This window comes from Galeopterus variegatus, unplaced genomic scaffold (genome assembly GCF_000696425.1).
Source record: "Galeopterus variegatus unplaced genomic scaffold, G_variegatus-3.0.2 Scaffold92, whole genome shotgun sequence".
NCBI lineage: Eukaryota > Metazoa > Chordata > Mammalia > Dermoptera > Cynocephalidae > Galeopterus > Galeopterus variegatus.
The window spans coordinates 938,804-961,372 of NW_007726203.1; positions in this window are offsets into that span (position 1 = coordinate 938,804).

Below are 22,569 nucleotides of genomic sequence, written 5' to 3' on the forward strand. Positions count from 1 at the left end.
TCTATGGACGGTGGGGCGTGGTTTGCAATCACTGCTCTCTTCTCTACGAGGTTTTTCCAGCCGGTGCATGGTGACCCTCTTCCCGAGCTCAGTCCCTCTGGCCCCATCCAGGGGTCAATTGTGTCCCTAACCCTTCACCCTGGGCTGAGGGGTGTCAAAGGAATTGGAGACCAAAGACAGCTGGGAGGGCAGCTGGCATATGGAGTTGTCTGAGGAGGCAGTGGAGCCGGGGGATCAGAAAGGCTGCGGAAGGGTCTCAAACCCAGAGCTCGTGCCCAGGGAGCGCTGACACCCTGGGGGTGGGAGGTGGCAGCCCAGTGACCCCACCATGGCTAGAGGAGGGTGGGGGACAGGACCAGCTGGGCTGACAGCTGCTTTTTTTTTTTTAATGCTCTAAAGTAATTTAATTTCGCATGTGTATAAGCTTTAACACATTTTATATTAAACTTAAAAGCATGATTTATTCACACGCTTATGAATTTACTCAGATTTGTTTCTAAATATTACCAGTTTTTGTTGTCGAATGTGCTATCAACTGTTGGGTTTTAATAATTGAACATCCTGGCTTTTGCCACTTTGAGGATCAGCAGAAACATGTTTGGAACAAACGTGAGAAAACAAAACTTTGGAGCCTCCTTCCCTGCTGCCCTTGTCCTTCTAAGAGTCCTGGCTTCCTCCCTTTCCAGTCCCCAGTGCCAACCTGCTGAGGCCTTGGAGGCCATGAAGCTGGGGCCTTTGGGGACAGGTCTCTGGTCCTGGTTTGCTCGAGGGGACAGTGCAGGACTCCTGTGGACAGGGCATTTGGTAGCTGGCCAGAGCCCACGCACCAGACAGCAGGGAGGAAGTTCCACTGTCCCACGTCCATCCCGTCTCCCCCTTCAACATACACTTCATTTAAAAAAAAAATTATTTTATTTATTTTTATTTTTATTTTTTTGTCTTTTTCGTGACCGGTAAGGGGATCGCAACCCTTGGTGTGGTGTTGCCCACACCGCGCTCAGCCAGTGAGCGCACCGGCCATTCCTATATAGGATCCGAACCCGCGGAGGGAGCGTCACTGCGCTCCCAGTGCCGCACTCTCCCGAGCGCGCCACGGGGCCAGCCCATTTTTTTTTTTTTTTTATTTTTAAAATTTATTTTATTTATTGAATCAAAATCGATTGTACATATTTTTGGGGTTGAACATTGAGTATGTTGATTAAATCAATATTACTAGCATATATATTGTTACAAATCGTAATTATTCTTTATGCCCCTTGTCCAACCTCTGCCCTTCCCCATTCCCTCCCCCTCCCCCCTCTAATTGCCCTAGATTTCTTCTCTCCTTCTTTTTTTTTTTTTCCTTTTTGAGACCTGCCGCACCGCACTCAGCCAGTGAGCGCTGTGAGCGCACCGGTCATCCCTATATAGGATCTGGACCCGCGGTGGGAGCGCTGCTGCTCTCCCAGCGCCGCACTCTCCCGGGGCTCGGCCCTCTTCTCTCCTTCTGAAAGAATAATGGTTACTCTGTTAACTTGTTGCCTAGATGATCTGTCCAATGCTGAGAGATGTGATCAGGTCCCCCAATATTATCATAGAGCAGATGCTTCTGTCACTCTGAAACGGGTTTTGTGGAAAGAGACATCCTCTTCTGTTCTTTATCTCTGCTGGTGACTCTTGTGTGAATGCACTCCAGTGGTGTGAATGCACTCCAGTGGTTGGTGGACCATCTGCGTGGTGGCTGTGGCATCTAGCCACTTTTGCAGCAGTCATGGTTACTGTGGTGGCTGGGGTGGGCCACCCACGTGGAGGTGCTGTTTTTGGCATGCTCCTTGGCACTGGTGGTATGCCTGATTGTGGAGTGTGTTTGGCCCCCTTCTCCATGCCTCTGGTCCCTGGGCAGGCCCCAAGATGTGGCACCATGTGCCTGGTTGTGGGAGAGGGGTCCAGTCCCCTTCTCCATCTCCCAGGTCCCTGGGTGGGCCCTGAGGTACTGGTGTGGTGTGCCTTGTTGTGGGAGGAGGGTCTGATTCCTCCATGCCTCGGGTCACTGGGTGGGACCCAAGGCACTGGCTTGGTGTGCCTGGTTGTGGGAGAGAGGTCTGGTCCCCTTCTCCATGCCCCGGGTCCTTGGGTGGGCTCCGAGGTGCTGGCATGTTGTGCCTGGTTGTGGGAGGGTGGTCTGGTCCCCAACTCCATGCTCCGGGTCCCTGGGTGAACCCCAAGGCACTGGCTCAGTGTGCCTGGTTGTGGGAGGGGGATCCAGTCCCCTTCTCCGTGCTTCAGGTCCCCAGGTTGGCCCTGATGCACTGGTGCAGTTTGCCTGGAAGTGGGAGTGGGGTCTGGTCCCCAGATCCAAGCCTCCAGTTCCCAGGCAGGCCCCAAGGTGCTGGTGGTGTGCCTGGGCTGAAACTAATTTTTTGTCCTTTGCTTCTAACATGGGGCAACTTCCTGTGGGAACCAGTACTTGAGCTGTGTGGTTGTTTAAATTGCTACTTTGCTGCTGTTTCCCTAGGGAAGGCTTTTTGTGCAGCTCAGGGTTTAATGGTTGACATTATAGGTACTTCCGGCTCTCCAGAGACCCGGTGGATCTGTGTTCTGTAGAATCTCTGATCTGGGCCTGAGTTTTTTCATCAAACTGCACCCAATGCAATTCTGCATTCCTGACCAGTCTCCTCTGAGTGGTCCTGTGCTGACTGGGGGGCAGATCAGCTGTCCTTGCTGTGCCCCAGTGTTTCCCTGGTGGGTATGTCTCCCCCACCACCCGTGCTGCAAACACTTCCCATGGGACGGGCCTTGTGAAGACTCACCAGCCTGAGTGGCTCCCTTTCTTCAGTTGTTCTGGCTCCTCGCTCCTGCATGGGTCCACATGAACCCCATTAGTGGTCTTGCTGTTCTGGGGGCTGCCAAGGCCCTCTTCTCTCTTGCTGCCTCCAAGTAACTCCATCTGAAGGGCACAGCTGCGGCTCCTGCTGGTTCCTGCTCCATGTGCTCAGCAGCTTGAGCCTTAAAGCAGCTGCGGCCCGAAAGGCTCAGAGCAGCTTTTTCTCTCTCATCATAGTTTCTCCTGCCTTCATGAACTCCGTAGGTCTCTCCTCCTCTTCCCCTGAGCTCCAGCGGCCCCGGCTTGGCTGATGTTACATTTTTATAGTTGTAAATTTGGTTGATTTGTGGGAGAGAGTGATGCTGTGGACCATCTATTCTGCCATCTTGATTCTCAACATACACTTCAGATGCCACCATCTGACCATTTGACGATGGGAGCCCCAAGTCCCCCGGGTGCCCGCATACCAGCAAGCCTATCCAAGCTGGAAGAATTGGGCTTCTTTCTGACCTGCTCTGCCGTTCTCTTCTATCACTTTCCATGTTATATAGTAATAACCTGCACCTGTCCTAGCCTCCTGGGAAGATTATATTCTCCAGGAGGACTGGATCTTACTTTTATATCTTTACATCTCCTGCAGCACTGAAGAGAATCTCAATACATCTCCCCTTGAATGAATTAATAATAAATATAAGGGCTATCATGGGTGGCCTGCCAAGCACTGTGCTACAAGCTTCAGAATATTATTTTACAAGCAGCCTGAAAGATTGGTATTATTTGCATTTTTCAAGTGAAGGAAAGAAGAATTAAAGAGATAAGGAGACCATCCGAGGTCACTCTGCTGTCCAGTGGCTAAGCCAGATTCCCATGGAGGCAGATCTGACTTCATAGTTGTGCTATGAAAACTCTGTCACTTTAAGCACAGCCCCTTTCCAGAAATGGACTTATGCTTCTAATTTAATTGGCAATTGTAGTGGATTGTATGCCCCCCCAAAGTCATTGAGGCTTAATTCCCACTGTAACTGTTGAAGGTGGGTAAATTATGGTAATTGCAAGGTGGGGCCTTGAAGAGGTGATTGGATTGTAGGACCAAGCCCTAGTGAATGGATTAATAATGGTGGTCATGGGTGTGATTTTGAGGAGAGCACTTGAGAGTCTCTCACTCTGCTTCACCATTCACCATGTGACATCCTGCATTGCTGTACAGTCACCTCACTGGATGTGTTCCCTGGACTTTTTTTTTTTAAAAGATGACTGGTAAGGGGATCTTAACCCTTGGATTGGTGTTATTAGCAGCATGCTCAGCCAGTGAGCAAACCGGCCATCCCTATATAGGGATCCGAACCGTGGCCTTGGTGTTATCAGCACCGCACTCTCCCGAGTGAGCCACAGGCCGGCCCCCTAATGTTCCCTGGACTTTGGACTTCCCCACCTCAGAAACTGTAATTCCCTGGACTTTGGACTTCCCCACCTCAGAAACTGTAAGCAATAAATTTCGTTTTCTTACAGGTTACCCAGTTTCAGGTATTTATGTTATAAGCAACAGAAACAGACAAATACAGAAAATTGGTACCAGAGAAGTGGGGTGTTGCTTATACAGATACTTGAAAATGTCAAAGTGGCTTTGGAATTGGGTGTTGAGGAGAAGCTGGTAGAATTTGGAGGAGCAGGCTAGAAAAAGCCTAGCTGCTGGTGGGAGTTTAGAAGACAAGAAAACCAGGGAAGGTTTGGAATGTTTTAGAGACTGATTAAATGGTAGTGACCAGAATGTTTATGGAAATATGGACAATGAAGACCATTCTAAGGAGGTCTCAGATAGAAATGAGAAAGAGCTTTTAGGAAACTGGGGCAAAGATCAACCCTGCTATGAACTAGCAAGGAAGTTAGTTGCATTCTATTCATGACCTAAAATTTTATGGAATGTGGAACTACAAGGTATTCTAATAAGGAAGATGCATGGCTACCTATATTGAGTTATGGCAGAAAACATATGATGTAAAGCCAGAATGTGTAATTAAAAGGGAAGCAGAGCATAAAGATTTGGAAAATTTGCAGCCTGGCCATGTGATAAAGAAGCAGAGAACATTTTCAGGAGAAAAATTCAGTGGTGCGGCCCAATGACCATTTGCTAAGGAGATTAGCACAAAAGAGTATCAAGAGAAGGGGAAAAAGGCTCTGAAGGCATTGCAGGAGTCTTTGGGGCCAACCCTATCATACTTTGGTGAGAAACTAGATGCTTTTTCACTAACATAAAGAACAAGGCAAGAATGTCCTCTATTACCATTCCTTTTTGTATTAGTCCATTTTTGTGTTGCTGTAACAGAATACCTGAGACTGGGACAGCTGCATCTGGTGCGGGCCTCTGGCTGCTTCTACTCATGGGGGAAAGTGTTAGGCAGCCAGCGGTTACAAGCAGATCACATGGCTAGAGGAAGCAGGAGAGAGAGAGAGGGAGGTGCCAGTGTCTTTTAAACAATCAGCTCTCATGGGAACTAAAAGAGTGAGAACTCACTCACTCCCCCCACTCCCCAGGGAGAGCATTAATCCATGAGGAATCATCCATGACTCAAACAGCTCCCAACACTGCCACATTGGGGATCAGATTTCCACATGAGTTCTGAGAGGACAATAATCCAAACTCCATCACTTTTCAACATCATACTGGAAGTCCTGGCTAATACAGTAAGACAAGAAAAGGAAATAAAAGGTATACATATTGGGAAGTAAGAAAACTTTTTGTTCATAGATGACATGCTTGTCTGTGCAGAAAATACGAAAGAATTGACTAGAACTAATAAGCAATTACAGCAAGGCTGCAGGGTACAAGTTAATATAAAAAGTCAATCACTTTTCTATATATCAGAAATGAATAAGTGGAATTTGAAATTAAAAACACAATTCTATTTACATCAGCACCCCCCAAAATAAAATCCCTTGGTATAAATCTAACAAAATATATATAAGATCTATGTGAAATGTACAAAACTTTGATGAAAAAAATCAAATAAGAACTTAAAAAAATGGAGAGATAGATATTCCATGTTCACGGGTAGGAAAATGTAATATTGCCAAGATGTCAGTTCTTCCAACTTGATCTATAGATTCAACTTAATCCCAATCAAAATCTCCAGCAAGTTATGTTGTGGATATCAACACACTGATTCTAAAGTTTATATGGAAAGGCAGAAGACCCACAATAACCAACTCAATACTGAAAGAGAAAAACAAAGTCAGAGAACTGACACTAGCCAGCTTCAAGACTTACTATTAAGCCACAGTTTTCAAGACAGTGTGGTGCGGGTGAAAGAACAGACAAATAGATCAATGGAACAGAAAAGAGATCCCAGCAACGGACCCACATAAATACAGTCAACTGATCTTTGACAAAGGAGCAAAGGCAATACAATGGTGGAAAGATAGTCTTTTTAACATATGGTGCTGGGACAACTGAACATTCACAGGCCAAAAAAAAAAAAAAAAATATATATATATATATATACACACACACACACACACACATATATAGAAACAGACCCTATATCCTTCATAAAAAATTAACTCAAAATGGGTCACAGACCTAAGTGTAAAACACAAAAATATAAAACTCTAGAAGTTAACACAGGAGAAAATCTAGGTGACTTTGGGTGTGGCAATGACTTTTTAAATATAGCACCAAAGGCACGCCCACAGGAGAAATCATTGATAAACTGAACTTCATTAAAATGTCTACAAAAGATACTGTCAAGAGAATGAGAAGACAAGTCACAGATGGGAAGTGAAAATGTTTGCAAAAGACATATCTGATAAAGGACTATTATCAATAATGTACAAAGAACTCTTGAAATTCAACAATAGAAAACAACCTGATTAGAAAACGGGTGTCATAGGCAGGGTTCTCCAGAGAGACAGACCAATAGGATATGTATAGTAGGTATATGAGAGGGAATTTATTAGGGGAATTGGCTCATGTGATTATGAAGGCTGAGGAGTCTCACAACAGGCCGTCTGCAAGCTGGAGACCCTGGGATGCTGGTAGTGTGGCTCAGTCCAAGTTTGAAAGCCTCAGGACCAGAAAAGCCAATGGTGTAACTTGGTTCGAGGCCAAAGGCCTGAGAACCTCTGGGGCCACTGGTGTAAGTCCTGGAGTCCAAAGGCCAGAAATCCTGGAACTCTGATGTCCAAAGACAGGAAGAGTGTATCCCAGCTCCAGGAGATGGATGGATGCATTGACCTTTATTCTGTTTTTGTTTTCACCAGGCCCCTGTCCAATTGAATGATTCCCATCCACATTGAGGGTGGGTTTTCCTCACCTAGTCCACTCAGACTCATACACTAATCTCCTCTGGAAACACCCTCACAGACACACCCAAAAATAACGCTGTACCCAGGTTTCTAGGTATTCCTTAATCCAGTCAAGTTGACAGTGAAAATTAGCCATCAAGAAATAGGCAAAGACCTGAACAGACACCTCAACAATGAAGACAAACAGATGGAAAATAAGCATATGAAAAGATGCTGAATATCATCTGTCACTAGGGAATTGCAATTTAAAACAGCAACAAGATACCACTACACACCTATTACAATGGCCAAAATGCAAAACACTGACAACACCAAATGCCGATGAGGATGTGAGCAACAGGAACTCTCATTAATTGCTGAGAATGCAAAATGGTGCAGCCACTTTGGAAAACATTTTGGCAGTTTTTTACAAAACTAAACATACTCTTATCCATCCAGCAATCATACCTCTTGGTATTTACCCAAATGAGGTAAAAACTTATGTCCACACAAAAACCTGCATTTGGATATATGAGTATACAGAAGCTTTATTCATAATTGACAAAATTTGGAAGCAGCCACGATGTTCTTCAGCAGGTGGATGGATAAATAAATGGTGGTGCGTCCAGACAATGAAATGCCATTCAGTGCTAAAAAAAAAATGAGCTATCAAGTCACGAACAGATGTGGAGGAAACTTAAATGCATATTACTAAGTGAAAGAAGCCAATCTGAGAAGGCTACCTACTGTATGATTCCAATTATATGACATTCTGAAAAAGGCAAAACTATAAAAATATTTTTAAAAAATAGTGGTTACCAGGGGTTGAGGGGACGAAGGGATAAATGGGTGGAGAACAGAGGATTTTTAGGCCAGTGAAACTATTATGTATGAGACTACAATGGTGGACACATATCATGTATTTGTATAAACCCATAGAATGTACAAGACCAAGAGTGAACCCTAATGTTAATTATGGACTATGGGTGATAAGGACATATCAGTGAAGATTTATCAATTGTAACAAATGTACCACCCTGTTGTGGGATACTGATATTGGGGGAGGCTGTGTGTGTGTAGGGACAGGGAAGGGAGACTCGGGTGTGCATGACCCAGACTCAGGGCTCTGTGTGTCTTCTGAGTCTAGGCTAAGCCTCTCCAATCTGCTTCACCAGGAACCAAAAGAGTGGCCCAACACATACCTGATTCATTCCTAGGGCTCAAAATCTTCAACAGCTCTCCATCCCCTCCAGGATAAAACCCAAACCCTTAGGCACAGCATGGGACCTTCATGACGTGGCTCCCTCTTACCTGATGAGCCTCCCCCCGACCATGTCCTCTCAGCTCCCCCCACTCACTCATTCCCCTGTACTCCAGGGACCCTGAACACAGCCAACCATACAGCTCTGGGGTAATGCAATTTTAGCTTGTATACTGAATTTTAAAAGTGAGGGATTTTCCTGTGCATGTGTGCTCCAGTCTGGATCCTTTCCATAAAAGAACGTGACATGTGATGTTCTGGCATCCCAGGCTCCCTTGGGTGGTTATGGGGTGGTGTAGTAAAAGGAGACTTCCTTTGATATGCTGCAGAATGGCAAGGCACAGAGCAAGTATACTCTATATCTCTGTGATCATTCAAAGGCAAGGCCAAATGACAGAGGTGTCAGAGGATGTAAGCATTGCAGATAAATAAAATGTAAGCCCATAGCATGGACTTGTTATCTTTAAAAAGAGAAACAGACTGCTAACACAGCACGGGGGAGAATGGGCCTCAGGATAGGGCAACACCTTAACACTATTTCTTAACAGTTGAAGACAATTTGGGGTGAAGTTTCCTAGGATAGGAATTTTCCAATGCAAGTGAGTCTGTCTCGCTTTACCTTTGAGAACTTTTACTTATTTTGTTTTAAAATCTGTTTATTTGATTTTTCAAAATTAAAATATAACGTTTTTCTGATCACATAAATAAATGTGACCCTTGTAAAATGCTTACTGTAAAAACAATCGAACAACGCAAAACAGTACAAAAAGAAAGTAACCTGAAGTGCTAACATTTTAATGGCTATCCACGGCATAAATCCTTCTCCATGCACATGCAACTTTACATAAATCATAATACACCTGACATTTTAGAATGTGCAGCTTTCTGCACTCCTCGTTTTGTTTCCTCCTACTTTTTCCCTGTTTCCCTCTCACTCCCACTCTACGCGATCTCGGTGCTAACCTGCAGCATGTCTTACACACCGGTGTTCCTGGGCACACGGTTATAGACAAATAACTGTGCACAGGTATAAGATGCATGTGCACCTTACTCTTCTCAAACCCCACCCTGTTAGCCCTCAGAGGTCTGGGGAACACTTTTGAGGGGCTACACATCGTTCACAGCGCTGAGGCAGAATCAGGCGTTTTTCAACCTTCCCCTGTGGATGGGCCCTGTATTAGTCCATTTATTTTGCTTATAACAAAATACCTGAAACTGGGTGATTTATAAAGAAAATGAAATTTATTGCTAACAGTTTCTGAGACTGAGAAGTCCAAAGTCCATCTGGTGGTGGCCACAGTGACCCAGGGGTATCACATTGCAAGATGGTGGTGGAAGCAGAGAGAGCAAGAGAGAGAGACAGACTCTCCTCTTCTTTTAAAGCCCTCAGAACCACGCCCCTGACCACTATTTTTAATCCATTCACTACAGCATGGTCCTACAATCCAATCACCTCTTCAAGGCCCCACCTTACAATTACCATAATAGGATTTCCCACCCTGTTAACCATCACAGTGGGGGCTAAGTTCCTAGTACATAAAACTTGGGGGACACAACTCAAGCTTCAGTGAATTTTGGGGGGACATAATTCAATCCACTACCTTCCGCCCCTGGCCTCCCAAAACTCATGTCCTTTTCACATGCAAATACATTCATTTTATCCCCAAAGTCTTGTTTCAACTCAAAAGTCCAAAGATCAAAGTCCAATCTGTGAAATCAATACAAGTTATCTACTTCCAAGATATAATGGTGGGACAAACATAGGGTACATAGTCCCATTCCAAAAGGGAGAAATAGACCAAAAGAAGGAGGTAACAGGTCCCAAACAAGTCCAAAACCCAGCAGGGCAGGCATTAAACCTCAAAGCTGGCGAATCTTGTAACTTGACTCCATGTTCAATGTCCTGTGTACGCTGGTGTGGGGCTTGGGTCCCCAAGTCCTCTGGCAGCTCCACTCCTATGGCTTTTCTGGTTGCAGGCCACACTTCAGCTCTCCCAGGCTGGGGTTCCACTCTGGTAACTCCACAGGTCTGAGGCCTCTATGGCGGTCCCACTCACAGCTTCACTAGACATGGTGCTGATGCCACGTTTCCACTTGGCATTGCTCTAGAGAAGGTTGTCTGCGGTGACTTTGCCTCTGCAACAGATCTCTTCCTGGGCCCCCAGACTTTTCCATACATCCTTCGAAATTGGGATGGAGGCTCCCAAGCCTCCACAGCTCTAGCATTCTGCAAGTCTGCAGACCTAACATCCCGTAGATGCCGCCAAGGCTCAAGCCTGGACAATCAGAAGGGGGCAGCCCTGGCCACAGGGGATGCTTTGGGGTGGGCCAATCGCCAGAGCCTGTCTCATCAGAGCTGAGGACACTCACTCTGGGTCACCCCAGCCCCACTTCTGGGCTGAATCTGTTGGGACGGGCTCTCTCCTTCTGCATGGAGGACAGGATGTGTGGGTCCCGTAGGCCACGGCAAGACAGAGCCTGCCTGAGCAAAGGCAAGAGGAGGGGAGGACCCTGGTGGCAACGTCTGGCCAGTGGACCTAGCTGTCCCTGAACCTTCAGTTCCACAAGTTGACAAGGTCCCTTAGGAACTTGAGTGAACTTGAGTCATGCTTCTGTCTCTCACATCCCTAAGACCCCTGACCAAAATGGAGCCACACCCCTGCCAGTGTGTGTGGTGACATCACACATACCTTCACTTGCGCAGAGGCCCCTGGAGAGACCAAGAAAGTCTGTGGAAGAAGAGGGTTCATGGTAGACTCAGGTACAGAGACTCCCATCGATGGCACACTGGTGGTCTACAGCCAAGACCGTCCTCGAGGTTGGTCCCTTGCCCCATCATGGGGGCTCCCCCACCTACTAACACTGGTGGAGCAGAGGAGGGTGCGGTGGCCATGAGGACAGTCACACACCCACCCGCTCTCTGGGGACTCGTGCCCTGGTGGGGTGGGGGTGAGAGCAAAGTGGACCCTCCACCAGCCTCAAAGCAGAGGCAGCAAGAGGCTTATCTCAGGAGGCCCTGCGTGCCCCTGGGGGCTGCCCCTTTCCAGTGAGGCCTAAGGGGCTCTTCTCATGGAGATTTTCCAGCCTTAACAAATGTCTGTATCATTTGGCATCCAGGTAAGACCAGGGTTAGCAGACACCAACCACTTCCCATGTTTAATGCACTTTCTTGCCATCAACTAAGTAAGCCCATTGCATTCAAATAGTCGAGCAATTCCCACTCAATGTCATTCTAGCCATGGGCTCCAGCATTCATCCTGGGGGAGCACGGCCCACTGGGGCTAAAACTGGATGCTGCATGCTGAGCCTGGCTGTTCCAATTGCCAAGATGCCAAGCCATTAAGGAAAGCATAACCTCTTTAAAATATTCACAAATCGCACTACACTGAAAAGAAAAAAAAATCCATTCTAAATATAATAACCAGGATTGATATCATTGATTTCTGCCTAGCACTGCCCATCTTCAGGATGTGCATTTTATTTTATCTTATTTTTTTTAAAAAAGATGACTGGTAAGGGGATCTTAACCCCGACTTGGTGTTGTCAGCACCACGCTCACCCAAGTGAGCTAACCGGCCATCCCTATATAGGGATCCGAATCCGGGGCCTTGGTGTTAGCACCATGTTCTCCTGAGTGAGCCACGGGCCGGCCCCAGGATGTCCATTGTAATACAACAAATAATAAATTTTGTTAAACAAAAGCAGGCTGTGCAGAAGATATATACACATGCTACTGCCTTCTAAAATACCCGCTGGAAGCAATTCACCAGGCAGAAATCACACCTCAAGGAATAGGCAAGCATCACCTAGGCCCAGCAGACCAAAGATGGATGCATGGAGGTGAGGCAGTAGCTTCTCACATCAGGGCCTCTCAAGGGTGAAATGCACTTCTGTCTAAACAGACAAATAACCTGGACTTTCATCTTATGGAAGCAGATGAGGAGCCTCCAGGTCCTGAGGCCCAGCAACATAAACGGTGGCTCAGACACAGTGGGGAGGAGGAAGGGATCAGCCCAGCAGGGGCAGCAGAGAACAGAATAGAGACCCTTGAGCCACTGGACTGGAGCAGGCAGCGTGGCCCCAGCAAGGCTCATCCTCCTCGTGGACAGAGGCAACAGGCTGTGGTTCTAAACAGAGAGACCTAACAGTTCACCCACCTTCTCAATCACCTAACATCGAAAGTGAAAGGGTGGAATTTGACTTTGGTTTTTGGTAAACTGAAAGATGGGCACAGAAAATTTATTTCCAGCTATTAAAACATATGAGGAAGGTTCTTGAGAAGATAACTAGAAATGAGTAGAAGTGTTTTCTTTTTTGATTTTGTGGTAATGCCTTTAAGGGCTGCTCTTCAGTGTGCAATGAAGTCAATTTCCTGAGTACATACATCGAGTCACATCTGTGTGTCAGTCCTAGGACTGCCCTGCACAGAAGCGTATCTGGGTAGAGCCTGACTTATAAAATGAAGAGAGAAAATGACTTCTTAATGCAACTGGGGTCATCACTCTTATTTCTGACCACCACGACTTTTGAGAATGTTTTACCGTCCAACGGGCCCTCAGTTAAACTTCCCTCCTGCCCAAAGGGAAGATAATTCTTGCATTTCCCAGTTGGGTCAGTTCCTTGCAGTTTCAAAAATAGGCTCTTTCACGCTCCTCGAGACATCCCCATCCACACTGGGTGGCAGCGGAAGTTCCTCCTCGTGGGCAGGCCCCGCCAGAGAGACAATGGCTGGGATGCTGACTGGGCTGGGGCTGCTTGGGACCATGAAGCCACCCCTGGGACTCAGCTCACATAAGTCCCCTGCAGTTAGCTTTTAGCCTTTCCCCCAAGGTTCTGTTTCTCCCCCTTCAATAATTTTTATTGCTTCTATATGGGTTTTCTTTATTCAAAAAGGAAATGTAAAACGTGGTGCTCCAAGCTAGACTGAGGTTTTTAGACAAGAGCTGTGGGTACCATGGAGAGAAGGGTGACTCCCAGTTTGTCCCTGTTGGAGGCCAGAGGTCACCACATGGAGCCTCCTGAGACCATTCCCACTGGCTCTGCACATGGGAGCAGAGAGACGCTGCACCTCCTGCGAGCCAACTTCTTCAATGATAACAGCCATAGTTGAATGATTCCTTCTGTTATATTATTAGGAATATCGTCTCAGCCCCAAGAATGTACACTGTACCCCCATTTTTAATAAAAAGAAAGATGAACGGTTAGCACAGTGAGTGCAAACATTGTCACCCCAGTTTCATGCTGGAAACGTCTTCAAGCTTTCCCTAGCAGCATCAGCTGTCTGATCCCACAAGCTCACCTGGCTTCCCCCACAGGCACCTCATGGTCCAGATGCATCCAGTCACCCAAGCCAAAGACTGCGGGGCCTCAGTTCACATCCTTATCCTCTTGCCTACGTGGCTGCGTCACCTACAAACCACTGACTTAGTCTCTCCTGCCCACCTTTGCTCTGATTCACTCAGCACACAGCCACAGGGGCCCTTTCTCAGCCTCACGGCTGAGCCTGCTACTGGGCTCTTCAGGGACAGCCCAGGTCCACGGCAGGGGACACACCTGGAATCCAAGGGCTTCATGACTCAGGGGGAGTTGAGCAAGACCCTCTTGAAACTGTAAAAAGCTGTGCGCACATGTGCATCTTCCTGCAGAATTAAATCCACAGACTTCCTTAGAAAATCCAGAGCAGCCATGGCCTACAACAGGCGAGGAACTGCTGGCCTATGAGACAGGACCCAGAGCCTTGGTGGCATGCAAGTGTTCGGATAGTCCCAAAGCTCCCTTTTCTCTTTCTCTCCATCCCTGGGCTGCAGCTCCACTCAGATGCCTGCTGTTCCCCAGACAGTACAGGCTACATCTCACTGATGAGCAAGCACATGGAAGCTCCTCTGTCTGGAATGTTCTAGCCCTGTTGCCCAAGAAAACATCTTGGTAAACCAAAGTGTGCTCTATTTGGTGAAACCCTTCCAGGCCCCCATTCCACAGGCCCATCCGCCTGCTCCTTCCCCCTCTGCAACCAGCATTATATTTAACACTCCCTGCCAGTGACGAGTTCTGTCTCCCTGTGGACAGGGAGCACCTACAGGACAAGTATGGTGACCTTTTTCTGTAACTCCAGGGCTAACCACAGTGGGTGTATACTGTAGGCACTCACTAAAAGTTTAACACTTCCATTTGTCCCTTCTAAATGATCTTTAGACTTAAATAGTACACACATTTGATGAAAACCAAGAACTATCCTTTGAAAGAATATTGTTGGCTAAGAATAGGCCTGGCTTGGCACAACACAGTACCAAATTATTACATTTCTGGTTCTTGCAGCATCTTTACATTACATTGGGCCCAAATCAAGACTTTGCTCAAAGGACTTTGAATGGACAAGACTGATAATATCTCCAACAGATGACTGAGCTTTAGCTGGTGTTTGCAGTGTTGGCAAAAAGCAATTTATTGAATTACTGATGCACTTAAAATGCTGCTGTACACTCAGGAAGAGTGAGCCGTGAGTCAAGAGCAGGTCAAAGTCAGGATGGGATTACGGTTCTAGAGTCTTTTTCCATCCAGTATTTAAATGTTCAAGAAATCAAGACTGCTTTCAGAGCCAGAAAAGCCATATGTTGGCAAAAAGTGTTCATTATGAGAAAATAATTTTACGAGTAGCAATGCAAATTTTGAGATGATTTGAAATAATGTGGCTAGAAACAGGAATTTCATTTTGATGAGTAAATGTCATAGTACAACTAAGATTGAAGAGGAACTTTATTTTACATATTTATGAAGCTATTTAATTCTTTTTGGAAGAGCATTTACCTGCTTTCTATTCATTAAAGTAAGTACCCTAAAGCAATGTTTTGTTGGCCCAGACTGAATTACTGTGAATCCTTGAATGTAATAAAAGGACACAAATATTCTGAGTTTTTATTTTTTTATTAGTTTATACTGATTTCACCCCCTGTACTTGTGTGAGAGTTTCTGCTGCAAGATTCATAGTGTCTGGGTCTGGGTCTAAATATTAGCTTCATGCCCTGATGTCAGCATAGGTCACCCTGTGCTCTCTGAAATTGTCCCAGGTCATGCCCTAGTCCTTATCTCCTGCCCACATGTGCCAGGACACAGGGTTCACATTCTGGGTTGAAAAGGAATATGCAGGCCTCTTCAGTTGACAACCAGTGGGAGATAAACACCCAGCATCTGAAACTCTCTCTCTCTCTCTCTCTTTTATATGTAGAACAGTGGGAAGTGCACTGAAGAGAGGAAAGGTTTGGAAAGAAACATGGAAATCTGGAGGAAGTATTCTGTGCTAAAAAACAAACTTCTCGTTCAATTCATTAGCAGGTCTTTCTGGAATGTAGAAAATGGGCCGGGACATTCTGTAGGGAGGATGTATTTTGTCTCCATGTAGTAGGCTGGAGGCCTTTCCACCTCAAGGACCCATCCCGTCTTACCACAGTAACAACCCAACCTTTTACTGCGAATGGGCTTTGTGACGAGTGGATCAGTACAGAATGGCTAAGAGTAGAGCCAGTCCTGGGAAAAAGCGTGATGTCAGAAAACTGACCACTGGTGCCCTCAAAGCCCGTCCTGAGCCCTTGTCCTCCTCTGCCCCCTCGTACCTTTCACCACCCCCCACATACCCCACACAGTCCTTTTTTTTTTTTTTTTTCCTTTTTGTCTTTTTTCGTGTCCGGCAACGGATCGCAACCCTCAGTGTCGCACCCGTACCGGACCGGGACCGGCAACGGGATCGCAACCCTCGGTGTCACGCCCGCACCTCGCTCAGCCAGTGAGCGGGAACCGGTCTGTATGTGGGATCCGAACCCTTGGCGGGAGCGCCGCCGCGCTCCCAAGCGGCGCACTGTAGCAGTGCAGCACCGGGCCGGCCCCACACAGTCCTTCTCATAGGAGTGTTTCCACCCATGCCATGTTTCCAGGAATAAAATAAAAAGCTTTAGCCCATGAAAAGGATTTCAGACAAGCAGACTGGTGGGTAAGGTGGGGGACAGGGTGGGGAAAGGGCCCCAGGGCCAGGATATCAAATCACGTAAGTGGGTGTCCAGCTTTCAGTGGGTGTCTACCTCTTTGAACTGGGGAAGAAAGGAAGACAGAACTCCCAGGAGTTTAACGAGCTTTCACCTGCCGGGGCTCTGCCTAGAGGGTGCGTGGCCCTGACCCTCAGAGCGTGCTCGTGCGTGTGGGCCGAGGAGTTGGTGCCCAGACTGCTGAGAGCAAACAGCACCCTGCAGCAAAACTATTGAAGCCTGTCAAAGAGACGCAGCCCGAGAACACCAAGTCCCTTTTCAGTGACAGACAAAATAAAAAGACCTAGCACAAAGGTCATTTAAAATAATACATTGTAATCAAGTAGCCATGTGATAGGACATTCAAAAATCTCCGTCTAATTTGCTCCCTAGTACAACCACTGGTGACTAATGTTCAGCTAGAAATGTCCAAATAGATTTAGGAGCATTAATAACCAAAAGTTATATCTGCATTTATAAAATAGAAATTAAGTGACTTGCCTTGAGGACAACATGGCTGTGGCAGAAGGAGTCAGAGCTCAGGTCCTCTCAGGCCTTTGGTTCACGCCCAGGGGCCCCTGGACTCACGCCATGCTGCTGACCCTTAGGGACGTGCCAGGCCAGGCTCTACGCAGTACCTCCGTCCGTCCTCAGGTGGCCCTATTTGGAAGTGTCATTCTCCCCATCAAAAAGACTTGGAATCCCACCGGGGGAGGATAAGCCTCTTGCCATGCCTAGAGCCTCGGCATCATGACCCCAGTCTCCTTCCAGGTCCTTCTCCTTCCAGGTCCTTGCACTGAGCCATGGGCTGTGCCTCCTCCCATAAAAACAAGGCCCCGTCGATTCAACTTGCTGCTGGTATTCAGGCAGAGTAAGGTCAGAGCCGGGAGAGCTCTCCACAGCTGGGCTGCTCCACCACTCCCTGGACAGGCTCCTACTTGGTCTGTCACCTTCATCTATCCACTCCTCGACTTCATGTACAAGTGCTGAGTGTGCTCTGAGTTCCATGTACCATGTGACAGGCCGTCCATCCCTGGGAGCCAATGACACAGTCATGTACCTGTCCAGGAGCTCACAGCTGAACACTGTCATTCCTGAACTAGCCCTTCCGCAGGATCAAATTTAATGTTGTTGGAACCCAGACGTGGGGCCCAAACAAAGTTTTACTATCAATTCTTCATTTTTTCACTCAATAAACACTAATGTTAACACACCTGACCAAAACACTGTACGTTTTTAGAATACAACCAAGCACTTCCCTATCCCCTGATGGAGTTTATATTTGTTTGGGGGAGAAAGGTTTCTCCACCCCTTTTGGTACTTTATACAATCTACAGTAATGCACTAGACTAATCAAACATTCTTGATTGTATTTGAAAGATATTTTAAAATAGACATCCTTTAAAAATATCTTATTTGGTCCCTATTTCATTGGGAATCAATATATAAAAGGATATGTTTATTTGTTTTTCTGAAATAGATTGCTAAGAGTTTTTCTTTCATAAGCTGAATCAACCCCTTTGAAGTATTTGTATAGTTGAAAGACATGGGGCCCACATTCCTGGGGGTGAGTGGGAGCTCTAACAGTTCAAAGGCTGTGACCACATCAAAACTTCCGAGTGGAACACCTGAACAGGGCAGACCTCGATGGCTGAGATTTGAGGAACAGCAGCCAGAACCAAGAGAAGAAAAGGAGGCTGGCTTGGTAATCCCCAAACGAGGGATCTCCGAGCCCACATCTAGCAGCTGCTCACAGCTGCTTAAGGGATTAGTGAGATTCACCAAAACCCCTATTTCCTCAGGTGCAGCCGCTCTAAACCCCAACTGTTGCTTTGCCACCCACGGATTTGTCACCCCTTTTCCCCTGGGTGACGGAGCTGCCAAAGGTTACTCAAAGCCCATCTCTTTTGAGCAGTGAGAAGCCCCAGAAAGGGGTTAGTATCCCAGGACTCTCAAGCATATTTGAAACTGCAAGGCTTTGGAAAACCAGGCCCTGTGAGGTACATTTGTTTTATGAATCCTCTACACCCAACCATCCAGAATGTTATCCAGCACTCTGCTTTTACGAAAAAAACCAAAAAATGCAAGTGACAAAATAATGGGAAGTTAACCCTCCAGAATAAACTTTTGACATGTCTGGGGTCAGTACATAAAATTAACAGCATGCTAATGTACCCATGAGCCTGTTCTCACCTCATCTAGATCCAGGATCCAGAGCAGAAATAGACATGGCCCAAGTGCTGAGCCAGGAAACAGGAGGCAGCTCCAGCCGTGGATCCAGCTGTGTGCAGAGCCAGCAGCCCTGGGAAGGGCTGAAATCCCATCAGCCCACTGGAGCTAGGAGGGGCTCGGAGATGGCTGGGGTGGCCCCTCTCTTTGGAGGCAAGAAGAATGAAGTTCTGAGAGTTTCAGCAGTCCACAGCTTCACAGCTTTATGTTTTGTTACCTGGTTCCATCCACCTATTCTACATCATGCTGATTCTTGGCATGGGGTTTGGTTCACTTTCGCATGGCCTCACACTCAGACTGGTTTAATTCAGGCCACGAGCCCAGGTTAATTGCACAGCAAGCTACACTTCTGCCTCACCCACCACTACTCTCAGACTGGAGTTGATGGTGCATGTTGAAGAACGAATTTCTTCACGGAGCACAGGTAAGTGATAGCATTACGAGATTAAAATACACAGTCTTGCAAAATTTTCATAATCGTTGAGATTAACATGCAAAAAATAAAGTTATCTAGCACGTCGTAGCATACTGATTTGACCAACCGATCTGCATGGTGCACAAAGAGTATCTATTAATATGGATTTGAGCTTTGTTTATTTATTCAAACTTCACAGGTTTTTAACCGGTACAATGTATGGCATTCGTGTTTTCGGGAACGATGACTACAACTTCCTGAGTGCCAGCCACGTGCCTTGCAATCTATCTGTATCATCTGTGCCAATCACAGCAGTCATGTAAAGTAGCAATAATCACTCCCATTCTAGAGAAAAGAACACTGAGGCCTGAATTTTGAGTCATTTAGCCAAAGTCACACCAGAGCTTGGGATACTTTGAGCCCAAAGTCCAAGCTCTCACTCTCCAACCCAAAAGCACTGACTGCCTGGTGGAGGAGATAAACTATTTGAACAAGTCAACCGGAAATTGAAATACACTCCAATAAGTGCTTAGGACACACACAAATAACCTTCTATGTGACTAAGAGGAAGAGAGTTTATTCTCAGGTGGAGGGGCCAGAATGGCTTTGTGGAGACTGAGGCATTTGAGGTGGGCCTTGAGGCACATATGTGCATGTGCGAGAGTCCCTAAGATGGAGATAAAGTGGAAGGAGATAAGAGCATGTGGCTGAGCTGGTGTCACCCCCTGGAATCTGGGAAGCATTGCAGGGCGGGGGTGGGGAAGCGGGTAGTGAGCACCAAGCCATTGCTTCACAAGGAGAAAAGCCAAAAGAAGGACTGGAGATGATCTTAGAACACACAGATTTTTTTCCTAGTGATAATCAAATACATATTAAGGAGACCACTCTTTATCCTGATGGATATTTTCATTCCTGTTTTGGCAGCAGAACCTCTGTAAGTGTAACTCAAATATTATAATGAAAAAGACGTGTCAAGCAAGGAAGCAGAGAGCAGCTTTGCTCGTGCGCACTCACTGCTCCCAAACCCGCCTCTGTGGCAGGTCATCTGGAGTCTCTCTGGTACATCTGGACAGTCACTTTAGCAGGTGTGTTCAACATCTCCAGAAGAACTGGCCATGTGACCCCTGGATGAACCTTTCTCATCTCTCCATGATTCAAGCTCAATCTACATCAACAGACATGTGTGGCTGCCTACCAGCCACAACTGACATCCACTAAAAATACACAAACTTATTTATTTACTTTTTTTATCCTTTTTGTCTTTTTTTGTGACCGGTAACAATATCGCAACCCTCAGTGTCGCGCCTGCACCACGCTCAACCAGTGAGCGGACCGGTCTCTATATGGGATCTGAACCCTCAGCGGGAGCGCCGCCGCGCTCCCAAGCACCGCACTCTACCGAGTGTGCCACCGGGCCGGCCCCCAAAATACACAAACTTATTTACATCAGCACATGTGTACCTAAAAGCTCTCACTTGTCACTCGTTCATCCATCCACATAGTCATCAGGAGTGTCCAGCAGGTGCTCAGCTGGGCACTGAAGATACAGAATCGTCCTCACAGAAACTACAATTGGGCTTATCTTTCCAAAGCAGCATGGAGGCTGGTGTAATTAGACTAAAAATTGGGAAAACAGGTTGGGAGGGGGATGTCACAAGTTTGATTTTGGACACGTTGAACTGGGGGGCATTTGACGTCCCAGAAAAATGTCAAGTGGGCAGCTGGGCTTGAGCTACAGAAGAGCAGTCTAGACTCTGATCTGGAGGGAGGGAATTTTAATAAATGGTGGTGACTTATACTAAGACAGTGGTGGTGGAGATGACACAAAGTGGACCACCTGAGGCACAGTTTGGAGGAAAAGAATATTTTGACCAAGTGAAATTGATGCCTCCACCCTCGCTGCTGCTGCAGCCCTCTCAGGTGTCAATGATGTGCATGCATGTATCCCAGGAAAAGAAGAGGGCCACTTATTAGGACGCAGAGCTTCGGGTCCTCCTCCAGGCTTCCTTGGAGGCAGAGGTGCTGACCCAGGTGCTCCTCGGGTCAGCACCTCCCAGGCATCCCTCCACAGAAGTGAGAAGTGCTTTCTGTGTATGGTGTGTGGACTGGACCACGTTGCTTTAGACTCACTTTGTGCCTCCACAGGGGGTCCAGATGGCATCACACAGCAACTGTATCTGCCTCATCAACTTCCCTCTAAAGCCGTCCGATTCATCCCAAATGACCTGGCCCTTTACAAAGATAAATCTAGCTAGCTTCTAGGTCATGGAAAGTCTGTGGGGGCAGTGCTGATTCACAGGTATCACTAACACCAAAGAACAAAGACCTTGACCCCTGAGGTTACGTTCACGGGCAGGGCCATGTCTGGGAAGGGCTGGATGCTGCTTCAGGTCCCTCTCACTGAGAACCTAGCCCCCACTTCTTGGGCCTGTTCCTGGTCACTACCTGACTTTTTGCTCCCCAAAGGCCTAGAGCCTGTGCTTGGAAAGCCTGGACCCCAACCCTATCCACACACGGAGCTCTGCCTCCCACCATAAAAGCTGAGTGACCATGGTGGTCAGAGGTCAGAAGCCTGTTCCGGCCACCTACAGTTCCCATTTCCCGCCTCCCTTGGCTTAGTGCCCCAGTTTTGGAAAGATTCCCCCCTGCCCTGCCCCCGCACAGTTTAAATGGGCACGGGTCTTTATTTTGCAGAGGTAGAACTTCACTGATTTGGGGGACACAACGACCTCTGTACATCCTGGGTCAAGGGGCACCTGAGGTCAAGAGTAGAGCTGCCCACACACAGTAATTTCTAGAACACAGGACCATCCTTTGCTGGCTTTTGTTTAACTCAGTCATACACTCATTCACTCTAAAATACAAGCACAGAAACTCTGATAGAGTGCTCTCAACTCAAGGCAAGTCAGTATCATCATCCTGCAAGTATAATTGTCTCACGATCGGCCATGCCTGGAAAGAATTTAGGGCAGGTCCAGCCGGTCTCCTCCTGGCTTGGCTCTGCCTCACAGTCCTGGGGGTTGGCCGGCCTTCCCCAGATGGTCCCAGGGAGCACACAGAACTGGCACTCGCTGGCCTCTGCCCCGAGGAGCTCTGTCAGGTTACCTGCTGACCTGGGCCACCTGCCAAGGTCTCTCTGCTGGACCTCTGGTCCCTCCGGCTGCACCCTACTCCGCCCCTCCCTGGGAAGGAAGGGGGCTCCTGACCGCAGGCAGCACCGCAGCAGCGCCCCCACCCCTCCTGGAGCTGGTGCAACTCAGTCTCAACCCTGTGTGTACGCAGCACCCCCACACACCGGTTGGCAGTCCCTCTCTAACTCGCCTGCTTATACACAGTCGCCCTGTCGCCGTCCTTCTCGTACTGTCGCCACCGCAGACACACGAGAGCTGCTTATGAGGTTGCCAAGTGGGGCTGGGAACTCTGGGGGAGGGGTGGCGCGGTCCCCAGCCTCTGGCACCGGGCACGCCGCAGGGTCAGCAGGGACCCAGTTCGGGACCCGGGACCCCGGCGCGGCCCCTCCGTCCCGCGGCGGCGGCGGAAGCCGCGTCCCCGGCCTGCTCCAGCCGCC